This window comes from Phacochoerus africanus, chromosome 16 (genome assembly GCF_016906955.1).
Source record: "Phacochoerus africanus isolate WHEZ1 chromosome 16, ROS_Pafr_v1, whole genome shotgun sequence".
In the NCBI taxonomy this organism is placed as follows: Eukaryota; Metazoa; Chordata; class Mammalia; order Artiodactyla; family Suidae; genus Phacochoerus; species Phacochoerus africanus.
Window position 1 is genome coordinate 34,354,046 of NC_062559.1, and position 14,389 is coordinate 34,368,434.

The 14,389-nt window shown below is 37.8% G+C and overlaps 1 protein-coding gene across 5 annotated transcripts in view; it reads left to right on the forward strand.

Annotated features, from left to right (window-relative positions):
• IMMP2L (inner mitochondrial membrane peptidase subunit 2) overlaps positions 1-14,389 on the forward strand; it is a 916,780-nt gene that overhangs the window by 354,968 nt on the left and 547,423 nt on the right. The window lies entirely within an intron of this gene.

Here is a 14,389-nt window from a genome sequence, read left to right on the forward strand (position 1 = left end):
CAGACACTTAGGCGAGGAGGCATCCTTTGCTCTTAAAAGATAGGGTGAGTCTTTCCTTCCCACCCCCAAGTCCTTCTGCTCTCCATCGCTGGGGTGGGATGGAAGTGAAGAAATCTTAAGCCAAGTGAGTTCAAGGTCATAAAAGCTAAGAAGACTGATAACTAAAACTTCACTGTATTAAAAAATGTCACCCTTATCCCCTTACCTTCATCTTTACCCTAGTTCTGGCTTAAAGGATGCCATCATTTCTACATTATTTGTAGGACTTAGGAGAATGTGGACCAGCACATCTTTCTTCTTTGGATTACTTTCTGTGCATAGGGCTATCAGTGATAGGAACATTAAAGGAGAATCTATGAGTAGAGTGTAGAAACATTAAAGAAAAGCTATTGAGAAAATAACTCCACCATATTTATTAAGTATTAGCACAGTTTTCTGGTCATTAATGTTGAGCTAATTTCCATCCTGGCAGGCCCTTGTAGTATTTCTTTCTTTCTTTTTTTTTTTTTTTCATTAAAGATGTGTGTTCCCTGAAAGCACTGATGTCTTCAATAGTTAAAACGGATACAGAGGACTCTGGGGCCACAGAGGGAAAGTTTCTGCTTTGGGGACCGGTTTCTCTGCTCCTTTTATCCCCTTTGGGATAAACCGTGATTTTGAGATATGCCTTTAGAGTCCTGATTGGAGAAAAAGGCACAGTGAAGTGTAAAATGCTGTTAAGTTTTTTTGAGTAGCACGCTTGCACTCATGGTGCATATAGACCATTCTCGGGAGCTCTCTCCCATTGGCTTCCTGCAGGCAGTTTTCTCGCCTCATTTATCCTGATCAGTGTGACTAGGATACCTGGGTGATGTTAATAGGAAGCATTTAGCGCTTAGGTTTCCTGGGAAAGGACTTCTCACCAGTTTCTACTGGATTGTCTTTAGTGGAGCTGTTTATCTCTCCTTGCCGTTTTGTGCAAAGCTGCTCACCCCTCCCCCAGTCAGTGTTTCAGGGTGCTTTTTCAATAGCATGGTACTGTATAAATATGAAGTTGGACTGGTCCTTGAACACGAGAAATGTCTTTGTTAGCCATTTAAAAGAAATTTTTTTTTTTTTTTAAGTTTTTGGCTGGGCAGAAAATTCCCAGGCCAGGGATCAAACCTACACCATAGCAGTGACCAGAGCCACGGTAGGGACAACTCCAGATCCTTTAACCGCTGGAACTCCGTGTAAGCCATTTTTATAGGTCTGGTCTTACTTGAAGTTAGTCAGTTGGAATAAGGTTCTTGGCTTAAAAATAGCTTCAAAAAATACCTTTTTAGGTCAGAAACCTTCCCTATTGAATGAGTGGAGGTAAATTTACACGATTAATAACCTAATAACAAGCTAATGTGAGTAATGCCCTGTCTCTTTCTTTGGAGGGATGGCAGAAATGGCCAAGTTTGTGGGATGGACTGGGAGTTGGGGGTTATTAGATGCAAACTGTTGCATTTGGAGTGGATAAGCAATGAGATCTTGCTGTGCAGTGCAGGGAACTGTATCTAATCACTTGTAATGGAACATGATGGAGGATAATGTGAAAAGATAATATATATATTTGTATAACTGGGTCACTTTGCCATACAGCAGAAATTGACAGAACACTGCAAATCAACTATTAAAAAAAAAAAAAAAAGAAGAAGTGCCAAGTTTACCTTGTGGCCTTGATGAACCCCTTCCCATCACACAAGCTTGCCTGACTCTCCTGACCCTGAGCTCCTCCCAGGGCCGAATAGTTCCTCCTTGAACTCCAGGATTCAGCTTTGTCAGGCAGCTCCTGCTGCTGAGCACCATGAATTGACCTGAAAAGTGGAATACCACCTTTAGGTGGAGGCTTTTGTTAAAACAAAAGCCCCAGAGAATTTAAGTCAGGCTCTGACCGGGGCTGACAAGAGCAGAGCAGGGAGGCAGAGTAACAGAAGCTGGAGGGGGAGTTCAAGCATGGTTTCTACGCGTCTTCCCCAGAGGAACCCTGCCCAGCACAAGGTTGGGACCCTTCCTCTGGTGGATTCTCCTTCTCCGGCAGGTGTCCGTCAGCCTGATCTCCTTCATCTCTCACCCTCTTAAAGGAATAATTTTCCTTTTCAATGCAGTATCATCTGTATCGGGGTAAGCCATATTCTGACGGGGCAATTTGGTGAAATGCCTAAGACCCCAGGCTCGGGGGATTTGCTTCTCAGATCTGTAGTTACTGAGAAGTGCTTTTAGACAGATGATTTAAGACACCCGTGCTTCAGCTGGTTCCTCTGTAAATAACCCTTGTGAGCCTCATAAAGAGAATTGGGAGTCTGTATTTATATAACCCTTAAAACAATACCTGCCATATAGTAAGCTTCTTTTAAGTGTTTCCTGTTATCATCATGATGATGATTTAAAATCCTGCATCTAAAGCACTGTATTCTATCCTGTACTCTTGGTTTTTTGTTTTTGTTTTGCTTTTTAGGGCCACATTTGCGGCATATGGAGCTTCCCAGGCTAGGGGGCTAACCAGAGCTGTAGCCTCTGGCCTACACCACAGCCACAGCAACACGGGATCCGAGCCATGTCTGCGACCTACACCACAGCTCACGGCAACGCCGGATCACTGATGCGTTAAGGAGGATAAGACCTCCATTAATGAGAAAAAAAGGGACCTGATTTCCTTGGGACCCGTCAGTTGTGGGAACACCTCTATCTTACTCCCCTTCTACGTCACCTTTTGTCACCCACTGCATGTGTGCAGTGGCCCCAACAACATACTTGTATTTTATTTACCCATGCTTTTTTTTTCCCCTGTATAAAAGTGTGTACATTTATGGGGGGAAAAAATTCTACTCTGAGTAGAATAATTTAGACTCTATTAAGGAGACAGGAATATGCTAAAACTTAAAAAAAGGGTAGAGTTACAGAAGATTTTAAGGGGACATTTCCAAAAACACACGTGTGGCCTCTTCCCACTGTTGTCTCCGTCTGACCCTGTTCTTGATATATGAATCCCAAAGGTTCTTGAAGAGCTGGATAGGTTCTTAGGTTTTATATTGAAATTGATTCCCTCTTTAACCTGCCTGATAAAAGTTGAGATATGGTCCTGGATGCTTAAAACAATGGAGGGGAATGATATTAGGATGTGTAGTGGATAGAAAAGAGGAATGGAAGCCTAAGGAGGCATGAGGGAATGAGAAGCACCACGGCCGTAACTCCAGGTCTGGTGACAGTCATGTGACAGAAGCCCCATCTATTGGCATCACTGTTTGCATGTGTGGTATTTCCTTGGAAAAAGGTACTTATGGAGTTCCCATTGTGGCTCAGCAGAAACGAATCTGACTAGTTTCCATGAGGATGCGGGTTCGATCCCTGGCCTTGCTGAGTTGGTTAAGGATTTGGCGTTGCCATGAGCTGTGGTGTAGGTTGCAGACTCAGCTTGGATCCTGTGTTGCTGTGGCTGTGGTGTAGGCCGGCAGCTGCAGCTCCAATTCGACCCCTAGCCTGGGAACCTCCTTCTGCCACAGGTGCGGCCCTAAAAAGGTAAAAAAAGACACTCGTACCTTTTCTTTGCATCATGGCTTCCTTTGGTACGAATCTTCTACCGCCTATAGGCCCCTTCTCAGAAAAAAATTTTAAATGAATAAAACCTGTAGGATTTTAAGGGAAGCCAGTTATAGATAAAGAATATATTTATTAGAATATTTTAAAATTTGCGATGCGCTGTATATGTGCTTCTTCATAATATATCTAAATGTATTAAATGTGTTGTGATCTAACACTTAGTGTAAAAATGACCATAACTCCAAGGTGGTGTTGAAAGGAAAAGTACTGCAATTTATGTCGGTGACGGAGTCGTAGCAACTGCTGATAAGACTGTGTTGTTTTTGGTGGTGGGGTTTTTTTTCCTCCATTCACAATAGAATGAAATGATTACTTTCAGGGAGAAGTTAGCAAAGGAAAGATTTTTTTTTTTTTTCCTCTAAGATTTCCAGATATCCCTGCATTCTACGTGTAGACCCCTGGGTGTCTGCACCCTAGATTGAGAGCTCCTGTTCAGAAGCAGCATTGACTACAGTACCGCCAGAGTGGGGGTGTGGCGATAGATGCCACGAGGACAGTGGAAAATTCTGCATGTTGATGTGCTTTATGGCGAAGGAGTCCTGTCCTCTATTTTGGATTTTTAAGAGACAATCGGAAGGGTATGATTTTTAAATAAGGTTTTCTTCAAGCTTCAAGGCCCATTTCATTTTCCATACTAGTGCTTTGAGTTACCTATAAAATTCATAGAACCCTATGAGCTTTTTCACTTAAACACTGAATATGAAATATTGCAAATAAGAGATAATTTAGGATATTTTTCTATGCATGGACATATTATATAAGTCCTCATTATAGTTTTTAGTTTAAAGTGTATTCCCCCACATTTCAAAAAACTAGGCAAGCTAATCGCTCATTTCTGATTGCACTTCTCATGTCATTTACACGTATTGAACTAAATATTTGAGCAGATTTGTTGGCCAGTAAGTAATGCAAGGGAATGTGGCAAAGAGTTTTCTCTAATTTCCTTGCTATTCTTTTCATGAGGTTTTAGAAATTGTCTTGTTCTGACCCTTAGGAATACACTTAAAGTGAGTTTTCAGTTTTGTTTAATAGCTGTTTACTTATCTATTGATTTTAATATATTCTTGTGTGTAATTGCCAAGATCTTTTAGAAAGAAATCCTTGGAGGTAATGTGCCCAGAACCTATAGATTTTCAAAATTTTGTTGTTACTTTTAGATCGTCAGTCTTCCTGCCTCCTGACATACAGACCGACTTCTCTCTCGTACCTTTTATTTCCAGTTGCTAAATGAAATGAAGAGAGTCAGACATAGTCAGAAGGAAGAGGCCTATGAGTTATGGGTGATTGCTTTTATGTATTAACGGTGCCTACGGAGGGTCTCATTAACACACACAGCATGGGGAATTTTTAGAGCCACCACGCAGAACTCAGAAAACCCAACTGCAAAGAAGACTTGATTGTTTACATCTGGGTATTTTTATTTTATTTGGAGCTTTAAGGGACTTTAATGAAACTTCTTGGGGCAGGTGGAATGCCATGTGGCACAGGCACTGGACCACCGCCATGGCTTTAGAGATTTATTGAAGCTTCTCCTTCTAGTGGGAGTGATGTGAATCCTTGGACTGTTTCCATTCAGTGATGACATTAGCGTACAGATCGGCAAGAAAGCTGCTTAAAACAACCAGCAGCCTTCTAGAAAGAGACTTCTTGGTAGGGCCTGAAAGAGAGCATCTTTGTCAATGGTGTCTTTACTGGATGCAAATCTTTCTCTCTCCTTACATATTGACTTATTTTACCAATTTGATACAGATGCTATTGTGGGGTAATTGGTATGGGCTGGGGGATGTAGATGTGGTTTCCTATACACTAATGAATGCTCCTAAATTCAGATTGAATCTCTCTCTCTCTCTCACACACACACACTCATATCTATGGTTATGAAAGGTGGCATAGCCATTAAGAGCAGTATCTGGGACCTGCTGGAGGTAACACCAGGACTCACAGTGCTGTTCTGAGTTCTACCACTGGCACAGCAGCCTTCCTCACCCCGGTGTGTCCACACCAGCCTTGAGGCCGGGACGAAAGAACAGCCTTTCCAGGACTGCTTGCGACAAGCATTCCTCGTGGGCTCTGTAGTGAGGCCAGAAGCTCTGGAGAACGAGACGGGGAGGGAAGCTTTTTCAGTGCCTGCGAGAGAGTGAATGGATTGTGTCCTCGTTTAATAGAATTTGGAGAAATCGAATATTTGTGATTAGGTCACTGATTTCAAATTATCAGTATATTTGTCCTTTGGAATACTATACATAATTCAGTTGATGCAATATAGTTTTTATAAATAATGGCACCTTGGAGACTGGCTTATGGAAATTGGCACTGCAAATAATTTTAAATGTAGATTAAAGAATGTAGAAGGACATTTCCTTATTGACTCAATTTTCACGATTTTTTTCCCCTCATTTCTCTTTGATTCCTAAGGCAGAATTAGAATTTCTCTCGGGAAGACCCCAGAGTATTCTTTGATTCATGCCTGCTCATGTACCTGTAATAAGGAGTGAACCATAATGTGAAAAAATTTCTTTCATTGAATATAAAATATAATAACTTCCATTCACGGGCACTTTCTGTTTTCATAAACGAGCTACACACCTTATATTTTCTCTATTATTGTGACAACAGTGCAGGCTACATGCTATTACTTTCATTTTATAAATGCAGAAAATGAGACCAAGAAAAATCAAGTAACTTCTTCCAGTTCTCACAAGCAGGCCTTTTGAGACGCCAAACCGGCTTTTAAAAAATCATTATCCGTTGAACTCCTGAGTCCATGGTCTTTCCTTTATGCCTAAAATTCTTTCTTTTGTTTCATGGCAAGTATTGCATGGGGATTTGTAATTTCTTGAGTCGGACACTTGATTCTCTAGAGGTAAAAGGCCCAGTGATGATCTCCGCAGAGGAGGAATTGCTCTTTTAACAACAGCAACAACAGCAAAACTTAGAAATGAGAGGTCATGCTAATGAGAAACAAGGTACAATATAGCTGTTGAGGAAAGTGCCAACATAACTTCTGGCTTTCAGTCTGAGAATATAGCTTCTGCTTGTCCCAGTTTGAATGCATATGTAGTCATTTCCCTTTATAACTCTCCGTGGACAGAGTTTGCAATATCAGATGTGAGATGATAGAAGTAGCTCCCGCTAAAGTGAAGCCTAAGGAAGCTATGGCCTAAAATATAAACTCTTTAAAAAAAAAAAAAAATTTGTTTCCTTACTGAGCTTGCCAATTTCCATAATTAGTCAGAGGCAATTAAGTACTTTAATTAGTTTGATCTTTATGGAATTTCCAGCATATTTTTGTTTTGTAATCAGAACTATATTTGAGGATATGACTAATATCCCTTGTAAAAGCTTACATTAACATGCATCAAAATGGTTTACTTCCCTTCCAGGACAGAGATATTTTATTGGCATAATTTTAACATGCATTTCATAAAAACACAGTGTTCATACATTACTACTTACTTGAAATATCACATCATCCATCTGCAGACAGCATGGGGTTAAGCAGAACATAATAGCTTTTCTTCATTTTTTTGGTTTAGATGCAGACACAAAATAAACACTTAAAATGCATTTATAAATACTTAATATGTTTTAGCATTTAATATAAATGATAGTTTAAATTTTTGGTATAAGATAATAGTTAATATAAAAGTTTATGTAATCTAGCAAGGCACCAATTTAAGAGAAAACTGCCAGTTTATGTCTGTAAGATTTAGCATTTAAGTCATGGTACAAATTAGGGTTGATGTGATTAGTGAATCTGCTGAGTTCCAGATTTAAATTTACATAAGCACTTGAGAGAATCCAAACTATTTAGAAACTAGCTTGAATTATCTTATTTTCCTTGTGTGTGTCTCTCTCTGCCTCTAGGTTCCTTGGTTCATTGGATATATCTATAGGATCAGATTTTTTTTCTTTCTTATTTGCAATTAAATCTTTTTTTTTTCTTTTTTTGCTTTTTGGGGCTGCACTCACGGCATATGAAAGTTCCCAGGCTAGGGGTCAAATCAGAGCTGCAGCTGCCTGCCTATGCCAGAGCCACAGCCATAGCCACAGCAATGCCATATCCAAGCTGTGTCTGCAGCTTAACACCACAACTCACGACAACGCCGGATCCTTAAACCACTGAGCAAGCCCAGGAATAGAACCTGCATTTTCATGGATCCTAGTCGGGTTACCACTGAGCCACAATGGGAACTCTCACTAAATCCATTCTTGAAATCATTACTGTCCTTTACTCAAAACACACTCTCAGCTCCACCTCCAGCTATTTTTTTCTGAGGAACATGATGGAGTTTTTCTTTTTGTTGTTGTTGTTTTAAATTCTTAACCCCTTAAGTCATTCTCTTAACTTTTTCATGGGAATACTTCATGCTCTATTTTCTAATTCTATTTTTTAAACTTAATATCTTCTTTTTCCCCCCTTTTCAGTTGATTCGTTGGCTGACAAACTCTATCTTGAATCCATGCTGAATGCTTTCTTGAGTTTACAGAGAATCTGAGGATCCCTTTGAATGGAATGTGTCGCAGAGGTTGAGAGGTGGGGGCTGGGCTCCGAAGCACCTGCCTTCTCTGAGACTGAATCCTGTTGAGGCCTTCTTGATAACTTCCTTAGATAGAATAGGATCAAAGTGGTCAGTACCTGGTGGTAGTAGGACCAGAAAAATGAACAGTGAATTTGCTTTCCTTAGTGCTGTTAGCTCAGCGAATGGGAATTCTGCCCCAGAGTTCCACTGAGCACCCTGAGTAATTGAGTCCTGAAAACATGGAAGTGATGGACACGTAAATAGAACTGACGGTACCGAGGGTGGGACTTGGAGGGAAAAAAAAATAGGACTCTGTATTTTATATATCAATTCCGTATTCATTCCCTTTTCTGCCACTTAGAGGAGAGAAATTCCAAAAAAATCTCCTTTTTTATGCTTTTTGTGCTTATTTTATTGAGTAAGAAATGACTGTGTTGAAATATTTATTGTTAAAGCTTTTGAATACAAAGCATTTTATTCAATTCTTGTTCTATGTGTAAGCAAGGTTTGAGCATATCTAAAGTGACAGATGAGCTACAAAATTTATAACTATAGGTTTTAGCTGTAAGAAGTAATCAACAGCACAGAAGCAACGATAAGACGCCCTCAGTGTACTTTATTCTTGTGTTTGCTTTAATCAGACTACTGAAAAGAGTTAAGGGCAATTCTTTGTTATTGTTTGCAGCCTGCAACCAGATAAAATAACGCTGGACGTTTGTTTGGGATTATCCCAGTAGCCACTTTCAAAATTGGAAAGTTCAGCAGTGTGTTTTAGGGCATCAGAGCCTTCCTTAGTGCCTCTTCCTGATCGTCTAAGTTTAGACTCATTGTCATGCTGCCAAACATGAGCTGTGTATGTGGGCCATAGCTTATGAATCAAGCTGGGGGCACCCATAAAAATGTATGCATTAGCTCCTCCATATCTCCTTTCCAAACCATTAACAATTTCAGCATTGCAGGGTGGCCAAATGCATGATTCTCTGCTTTATCAAATGTATTTACTGAGCATTAATAATATGTCAGAGTATTTAGAGAATTGCATTTGTAACGGTGCATAAGACAAGCAAGGTCCCCGTTCATAGGGCTTCCATTCTATTAACTAAACATAAATAAATAAGAAAATATCTGTAGTGTTAAGGGTGACAAAGATTTAAAACCATTCATTAGAAGCACGTTTTATAGTGTGTGGTTAGAGGAGCTATTATCCATTCCTTCTTTGGAAAATCGCATGAAGATACTGCTTTACTGATTCTATAGCCAATCACAGCAGGGGAAATTGGGCACAGTGATCTTAAGACATTCTTATTATGTGGCTCTTAAACATATGTGCAAATTGTCTACTGGCAGCAAAAATAGTATGGTGATAAGGGCATCAGGTAATTCATCCTCCTAATTGTATTTAAATAAGTCTACACATAGGGATAATAATTGTAAGATAATATAGTTATAATTGTATAATAGAAAGATAGTATAGAAATAATGGCATAATATTTGGTGCTTGTAAAAACTAAATGTCCTTTTACTTTTTCAGTAGCATCAACCAAGCACCATAATATGTTACTTTGGTATGCTGGGTTTAACTTTAAAGAATAGCATTTTTCTATCCTGGAAACATCATAAGAACCTAATAACCAGTGTGCCAAAATTCTCCTTGATTTGTAGAACAAAGCGCATATCTTACATAGAACAGCCAGAATGAAAAAAAAAAAATAGAAGTTGTGTCAATGTGTGTGCACAATTGAATCGAAAATAATTAGTACATTCACTTCAACACAATTTTATTACATGGTTCTGTGATTCATGGGAAAGATGCTTGCTGGTTCCTGGGAGTATATAGGTGCTAACTAGTTGGAAATAATAATAATATGAAAAGCAATTGGCATACCCAAGCGCATACCATGTCCCACTCACAGTATTAAGTGATTTCTTGTTCCATTTAATTGGATGACCTTATTTTTAAAGCAAAAGAATGGGACGATCCTGGTAAATGCACGCAGGGAAGGAGGAAGCTAAGATTCAACTTCCTCCTCTGTGATTCCAAGTACCTTGCGGGGCTTTCCTACTCCTGGTAAACCCATCTTCTTGCAATATTTGATGTACCCACATGTAAATAAAAGAAATCTCACAAGCACCTTACTTTCAGTGAACATTTTTTTGACAAAGACTAATCTAGGCTAAAAAAAAAAAAAATTGTGGGTCACCTCCAAAGGTCATTGTAACAATGATTTTAGTTATTTCATGGATTAAAGAATCTACAGTTACTACATGGCAACGATGACTGATCTTTAGTTTTATATTCACTCTATTACTCTATTTGACACCTACACCTTTTAAATTTGGAGACGTGGAAAGACAGAAAGTAATAATTAACAGAAGAGCAAAGTGAAGAGGACAAATGTTCAAAAAGTAGGGCAGTTTGAAACTCCATAATTAAACCAGGTTTTTGTTGTAGTGACAAACTTTTCCTGACCATTTTCTTATGAATTTTTCCTGGAATACTTTCAAGATTAAATATTTTTCCTATTTTTTTTTTCATACACATTTATCAGTGAACTTGAGGATTGCTAGTCATCAAGTGAAGTATGTATTCTGGAAGAAAAGAATTGTATGAATAAAGGAAAAGATATTAAAGAGGTCAGATTCTTCCTAATTTTCACTGGTTAGAAATGAACTGTATTAAACACTACTGCATAACTAGAAGAGAATTACTGACAAGCCACAGGCAATAAGAGAGTCCACACCATGGACCATTCATTTTTCTTTCTGGTTTAAATGAGTTTAAATGATTTTACATAATTTTTATGCAGCATATTTTAATTTTCATGACTCAGCAAAAGGTGGAGGTTTGATGCTTTTTTTTTGGCAATCAACATTTGTGAGTATATTTACAATTGCTTTAGACTTAACAAATGACATTCATGTGAGAAAACTCAATTTTTTGGTTCTTCTTTCCATATCTAATGCATATATGATACTTTAAGGTTGAAAGTTACTTTTAGACTGTAATGAGGCAAATACATTTTTCATATTGACTTGTGAATAAGTATATTCCCCAATATAAAGTAAAATATTCTGTTTTTCATAAAAGAAAAAAATATATTTCTTATTCTTAAAAAAATTCCCCATTACTTAAACTATTTTGTGTATTTTTTGTTTTTAAGTCTTCATGTTGTTTTCTTAATTCCTTTTTGGATAGTTCATTGCAAGTGTATATAATACACTTTGATTTTGTATATTGATCTTGTATTCTGTACCCTTACACAACTTGTTTATAAGTTCTAAAAGTTTTGTAGTGGATTAAGATTTTCTAAATACAAGATTATGTCATTTGTGAATAGTTTTATTTCATCCATCTAACGTGGATTCCTTTTATTGTTGTTGTTGTTGTTGTTGTTTTTCTTGCCTAATTATCCTGGCTAGAACCTCTGATACACTTCTGAGTAGAACTGGCAAGAGCATGTATCATTGTCTTGTTCCTGATCTTTAGGGGGAAAGCAGCCAGTTTTTCTCCATTAGGTATGACGTTAATTGTGGGTTTTTAATAGGTGCCCCTTGTCAAGTTAAGGAAATCCACATCCGTCTCTAGTTTGCTGCATGTTTTTTGGTTGTTGTTGTTTTACCATGAAAAAGGTATTGGGTTTAGTCAAAGGCTTTGTGTGCATATATTGAGATAATTGTGTGATTTTTGTTTTTTATTATTTTGGTATGAATTATTACATTAATTGATTTTCAAGATATTGAACCAACCTAGATTTCTTGTGATAAATTCTATTTTGTTATGATGTGGAAATCTTCCTATGTGTTGCTCCACTTAGTTTGCTAGTATCTGGTTGCTATATTTGTATCTGTAGTCATAAGAAACATCTGTGTGTTTTTTTGTGATGTTTTATGTTTGGTTATGGTATCAGGGAAATACCGGTCTCAGAGAATGTGTTAAAATGTTTTCCTTCCTCTTCTATTTTGGAAGAGTTTTTGAACACATAGTTTTAATTGTTAATATGTTTAGTAAAATTTAATGGAAAAGCCATGTAGAATTGTGCCTTTATGGAAAGGTTGTTTTTTTTTTTTTTTAAGTTACTTTGATCTCTTCATTTGTAATAGGTCTTTTTATATTGTCTGTTACTTTTTGAGACAGTTTTACTAGTTTTTGTCTTTCTGGAAGTGGTGCATTCATCTAAGTTATCTAGTTATGTTGCTGTACAAATGTTTCTAGTTTTCCTTTATAATCTTATTTCAGTAGTGATATCCCCTCTGATTTCTGATTCTAGTAATTTGAGTCTTCTTTCTCTTTTTGAAGAAGCAAACTTTATGTAATTTATGCCTTAATAAAAAATTTAAAACAAACAATTTTTTTTTACCTATTTCTTCATTTAATCTTGTAATGAAAACCTCTTTTGTTCTGTATTCTCTACCACTATTAGACTCACAACACTTCTGATAGAAGATGTGTGGGTTTTTTCTGATACTGACCAATTTTCTGATACCAGCTGTGTCCTATAATTTAATTCCATCCTGACACTATCTATATGGAGTTAGCATCAGATGCTACAAGAGTTGCGTGAGAGTGCCCCCCTTTCAGATGCCAATTACAAGTCCCAAGTTTTCATCGGTGCTTCTCACCAACCAGCTAAAAATTGGACTTTCCACTTCTTCCTTCTCAGGTTTATTAATTCGTTAGAATGACTCACAACTCAGGGAAACATATACTTACGTTTACCAGTTTATTATGTGAAAAAAAGATACAGATGAACAGCCAGAGTTTCATAGGACTGGGTCTGGAAGGGTCCTGAGTGCAGGAGCTTCTGTCTTTGTGGAGTTGGGTGTGCTGTCCTCCTGGTAGGTGGCTGTGTGCACCAACTTAGAAGCTTTCTGGACCCTATAATTCAGGAATTTTTATGGAGGCTTCATCATAGAGACCTGATTATGTACTCAATCTCCAGCCCTCTCTCCTGGAGTGTGGGATGTGGGGCTGGAATTTCTAAGCTTCTGACCATGGCTTGGTCTTTTTGGTGACCAGCTAGCATCCTGAAGCTATCCCAGAGCCCACCCAGAGTCATCCCATTAGACACTTCTGTCTTTTGTGAAATCCCAATGGATTTAGGAACTCTGTGTCAGGAACTGGGGTCAAAAGTCAAACATGAGAACGTAAGAAGTGGCTGATACATTTATTGCCTAGGAAATTACAAAGATTACAAGAGCTCTATCAAGAAGCTCTTGGAGGGAGGAGAACCATATCAACATTTTAAGATAGATAATCTTATCTTCTTCATTTTAGAGAGAAATCAAAACGTGGAAAAATGTAAGTGCTCACCCTGATTGCTAGGGGTAGAGACAGGCTTTTTTTCTTTCAGGCTGAGTTTCGTTAAGTCTTTTATCTTTTCTGGATGAAAATTAGACTTTAAGCTTGACTTTTTAAATTCAAAAGTATGAGAGCCTTTTGTTCCTATTGCTTAAGATAAAAATTTCAGTCTCTTAAATAGGAGTGATGGGTTCAAACTTTTTTTTTTTTTTTTTTGCCAGAGGCTAGGCATATTACTGTTAACTCATCTTCCCATGAGCTGACCTAATACCATTCTAACTCTTTTCTTTGAATAGGTGAGAGAGGTTTGTAGTTAGGATGCAAGAGGTTGGGTATGCACTTAGACATATTTGAAAAAGCAAAACAAAGCAAAACAAAAAGACTTAAGTTAGGATGGGGAAGTGTTGGGTGCTTTAGTAAAACCTTTTCCTTGATCTTCTGCTGACACTCAAATTTACTGAGTTAGACATGGAAGCCACAAGTTACTGTGTGCTGTGTAGTTAATCCTAACCTGGCCGTGTAGAGTTGGAATACATAGTGTCAGGAGGATTCAGAAGGAAATGAAGATAGTAGTTTATTCTGACTTTCACTTTATTTCTGATATATTTTTAAAAAATCCTTTTCAATTTAATAGAGCTCAGTATTTGCTTTCGTAAAATATAAAGGCACCTTAAGGCAATAAGAAACTATTAAGTGTCTTCTGTATGCCTCGTATGCCAGCAGGGGTCTTATCTATCTCTGATTTGTTGGCATTTTATTCTTTATTGAAAAGACCAGCCCACTTAGAGGAATTTTTAATGTTAAGCGTTATATATGTATTCCTTGCCTGCTTTTCATATTTCCCTCTGACCATATATTGCACATGTATTGATTTCAAAACATCTTTCAGATTCTTTCTAAGCAATTTGAATTGGCGTATTTGTGCCAAGAAGGGATTATATTTGTTACCGTGCACATACTT